Source organism: Anser brachyrhynchus (genome assembly GCF_964034855.1).
Source record: "Anser brachyrhynchus genome assembly, chromosome: Z".
NCBI lineage: Eukaryota > Metazoa > Chordata > Aves > Anseriformes > Anatidae > Anser > Anser brachyrhynchus.
In genome coordinates, this window is record NC_137697.1 from 39,106,299 (window position 1) to 39,110,894 (window position 4,596).

Here is a 4,596-nt window from a genome sequence, read left to right on the forward strand (position 1 = left end):
GAAAGAATCAGGAAGACGCTGGTGGTTTTTCAGCAGCAGTAAAACCCCCGTTGTTTTTTCTCAGTATTGTAAAGAAACCCACAAAAGGAAAATGAAACATATTTCTATTCCTTGATGTAGTTTTTTGCAATTAGGTAGGAGAAAATGTAACAGAAAGCTAATATTTACCTGGGAGTTGCTTTCTGTTTTGGCCAAAATAACAAATTCCTCTAGATATTTATGAGACTTCTGATTCATTTTCACATTTCTTACTGAGGAAAACAGCTACAAAAGTTATGTTTTATTCCTCATTTGTGCTGTGGGGTATCTAAATACAACAAAGATGGGGTACCTATTACAAGTACTGTGTGTTAGATGCTGTTCTTTGTTGTGTTAAAAACTGGCTGGATGGACAGGCCTGGAGAGTAGTGGTAAATAGAGTGAAATCCAGATGGTGATTGGTCACTGGTGGTGTTCCCCAGGGGTCGGTGCTGGGGCCCATCCTCTTTAATGTCTTTATTGATGATTTGGGTGAGGGAATTGATTGCACCCTTAGTAAGTTTGCAGATGACACCAAGTTGGCAGTAAGTGTCGATCTGCTGGAGGGTAGGAAGGCCTTGCAGAGGGACCTGGACAGGATGGGTCGATGGGCAAAGGCCAGTGGGATGAGGTTCAACATGGCTAAGTGCTTGGACCTGCACTTTGGTCACAACAACCCCATGCAATGTTACAGGCCTGGGGCAGAGTGGCTGGAAAGCTGTGCAGAGGAAAAGGATCTGGGGGCATTGGTTGATGCTCACCTGAACATGAGCCGGCAGTGTGCCCAGGTGGCCAAGAAGGCCAACGGCATCCTGGCTTGTATCAGGAATAGTGTAGCCAGCAGGACCAGGGAGGTGATCATCCCCCTGTACTCTGCTCTGGTGAGGCTGCACCTGGAGTACTCTGTTCAGTTTTGGGCCCCTCACTACAAGAAGGACATCGAGGCCCTGGAGCGTGTCCAGAGAAGGGCTCCGAAGCTGGTGAAGGGCCTGGAGCGCAAGTCCTGTGAGGAGTGGCTGAGGGAACTGGGGTTGTTTGGTCTGGAGAAGAGGAGGCTCAGGGGAGACCTCTTTGCTCTCTACAACTACCTGAAAGGAAGATGTGGGGAGCTGGGGGTCGGCCTCTTCTCACAGGTAACTAGTGATAAGACTAGAGGGAATGGCCTCAAGTCGGGCCAGGGGAGGTTTAGGTTAGAAATTGGGAGACATTTCTTCTCAGAAAGAGCAGTCAGGCATTGGAATGGGTTGCCCAGAGAAGTGGTGGCATCACCATCTCTGAGGGTGTTTAAGGAAAGGTTGGGTGTGGTGCTTAGGGACATGGTTTAAGGGGTGACATTGGTAGTAGGGCAAAGGTTGGACCGGATGATCTTTGAGGTCTTTTCCAACCTTAATGATTCTACGATTCTATGAAGTATTTCTTTTGCCCAAAGGAATGAGAATATGTTTGTTTAAGCACTGTAGAAACCCTGAGTGTTATATTTCATCCCTCTGGCTTTTGGTCACATTTATAGCACCATTTCTAATATGTTTTTGGCTTGTTTTGTATGACTTTATCGAAAGATGTTTTAAGACAACCCTCACAACGTGTATGAATGTAAAAGAAGATGGCTTTTACAATATTAGTGACAAAGTGAGAAGCATTTTCTTTTTGTTTCTGTATATTTGGTGTGTATAAATATGAGAAATATGGTATAAAGGTAATTTAGGAAGCAGTAAAGGAAAAGTTCACCATACTTTATGTTGATAGTTTAACTTTGAGATATCCAGTGTTGCAGTGACATCATTTTGTTTCCTGAGAAGTTATTTGTCAGAAACAATGACCCAGACAGGACAGAACCTGTGGTAAGCTTAGAAAACATTCTTTTAATTTTCTCTTTTTCTCTCTCCAATACAAAGGTTCACTCAGTAACAAATTCCACACGTTTCTTTCACCAGGTTCCTTGGCCAAGAGCAAGTCAGTATGCTTCTCTTTGATGAATAAGGTAATCATTCCCTCCCTTGCCGACTTGGAGATGAAGCTTTTGTTGCCAAACCTAATTAAATTACAGCACCATACCACATTCAGCCACTCTGTGAAACTGAACCTATCTGAGAGCCTGGCAAGAGTGAGGACACTCCCAAGGCACAGTGGCACCTGCATCACTGATGCTGTCCTGTTTCTCTCCCTGAGTAACAATAACTCAAGAAGTTATTCGCACAAAGTTTTTGAAAACATTCAGAGGCCTTTAAAGTGATATATATATATTATTTTTTTTGGAAGAGCATCACATATGAGATACATATTCAAGGAAGGAACCTGCCCATGTCCTCCAGTCAGCTGCTGTAGACTTCACATTTCCACATAGGCCGCCAAGTGTCTCCCAAAATTAAACAAATCATTAACACTGATAACATTTACCTTCTAGGGTTACCAGTTCTGCTCAGAACATTCCTGCTGTTTATTCCCCAGCTTGCTGTGACTCGCTGCTGCCATCTCTTTGCATGTCTGTCCTTCATCTGATTCTCAGCCACAGTATCGACAGATTTAACAGTTTTATTACAACAGCTGTTACATTTGATATGCTTTGCTAAAAAACCTCAGCTGTCAGACTCTAGTGATTCCATATAATTTCTGCTTTTACTAGTTTGGAAAAGAGCATTTGTATTCCTCATGGTTGCAGAGAAAACCATGGAAACACAAAGCAAGTGAACCTGAAAAGACCAGAAACCACAAGGGGAATAAAAAGAGACTTAATTAAAACAAAACAAAAACAAACAAAACAAAATAAAACAAACAAACACAACACAAAACACAACACCTTATGACTTCTAAGACAAGGCATTTCTTTCCAGCCCTCCCTCATGGAGTTTGTATATAGTACACTTCAAGTTTTGAGGAGATAAACAATTCTGTACAACTGTCTGTAAATATGCTAATAAAAAAAAAAAAATCAGATAAAAATTCCTCACTCCCTTAGCATACTGTACATTTTCTTCATCTGACACAGTATGAGCAAGTGAGTAATGTTGCAGGGAATACTGCCTAAACATAAGTCATCCAGTTTCTAGCCGATCTTACTTTCTAGGAGAGTGGAAGAAAATGGTGGAATTGAATGCTGTAATTCACAAATTGCTGAATAACCAGACAAATAAAAAATAAATTTCAAGGGTCAGACAAAAATGTCTGAGGATTGAAAAAGCTAGAAAGAACATGCCAAGGTCAATAAGGTCTGGAAAACTTTGCATTCAATATTAAAAAAAAAAAATATATTAATTTTTCATCTGTTACTTTCACTTTAAATAGTAATGCTGCTGACATTAAAAGCACTGACATAGCTTTATATTACAAAATAGGACAACTGCAAAATTCTTTCTTGGAGATAATGAAAGAATGCAGCAAACTTATGAGTTGGTCACTGAATCATCATTCAAATAAAATAATAATTGGCTCTGCAGATCTCTTTTGAGAATGAATCTTTTTCCCCAAGTGCCTCACATTTATCCCAGCTAGAGATGTAGTGCTGCATGGGGCCCCTCCACGGCACTGCAGGTCTTGCACAAGGTAATGAAAGAGCTCTCAGCAGCATCTGGTATCAGTTTCTCCTTTGCCGTGGCAAACTGCTGGTGTTATAATCAACTCTCCATGCCATTTGTTTTTTTCTTCCTTTGTAGTCCTTGCAAGAGGTTTCTCTCTCAGATTTTTGATTTACTGTTTGGTTATTTCTTTGTAGTTTTGCAATAATTTCTGACAAATGGTCAAGCACTTTGAAGTTCACTCTCCAGAAATTATTTCTTAGGCTGGGGGAAACAGAGACAAAAGTTCTCTTGATTCTGGGCCTTATCATTCTATCATAGAACGAGAATGAAATCTTGCATCCCCCTGTATTTAGTGTCATATCATTCTTCTTTTGGGTTGACCCACAATCTAGAGAACTTTTTTCTCTGTGTACTGTCTCACTGGAACCTGAGACCTTATGTATCTGTCATCTGGTCTGTGAAAAAGCAGACAATGTCAATTCCAACCATCATTTTGTCAGTCAGATCAACAGCTTTGGCTCCTCTTTTCTGGCTACCTCTCTTAAACCAAGTGGACTCATAACAGTGCAACTTCTACATTTTCAGAGGTATCTGGATCCCACAGGTTCCCTTCACTCATGTATGTAAACCTGTGAGTTTACTACCAAATTAAGACTGGGCTAGCATTTGGTAGAAGTTTCTTTTAATTGTTCTGGACCCATGATCAATGCAGTGCTCTCTATTGTACTGTATTGAGTCACTCAGAGGTGCCAACAGACAGCACCACAGTATAGCCTTCATGTAAATGCTTCCAAGAAAGGTTTGTTCTCAGACATGGAAGACCCATGTGCAAATGCTGTGTTATATTCATTACATTACCCTTCGTTTGAGCAGTAAAGGATCATCTTGTACACCTACTTGTAAACCATTTCATATAACATCAGTAACAGCCTTAATGATCTCTGAAGTCCTTTTGCAGTTTTCCCTGTTTAGAAGAGGAGAATGCCCTTGAACAAGTCACGGAAAGTTTGAAATGTCCCATCTTCTTAAGGAAAGGTAGACAGGCTCTTTGCACTAATATCTT

General features: G+C 40.8%; 1 long non-coding RNA gene across 1 annotated transcript in view; it reads left to right on the plus strand.

Annotated features, from left to right (window-relative positions):
* The first annotated feature begins 264 nt into the window (after nt 1-264).
* Nucleotides 265-4,596, plus strand: part of LOC308186170 — a 22,124-nt gene continuing 17,792 nt past the window's right edge. The window contains exon 1 of the long non-coding RNA XR_013943941.1: nt 265-1,999. This is a non-coding gene — a long non-coding RNA (uncharacterized lncRNA). The remainder of the gene's footprint in view (nt 2,000-4,596) is intronic.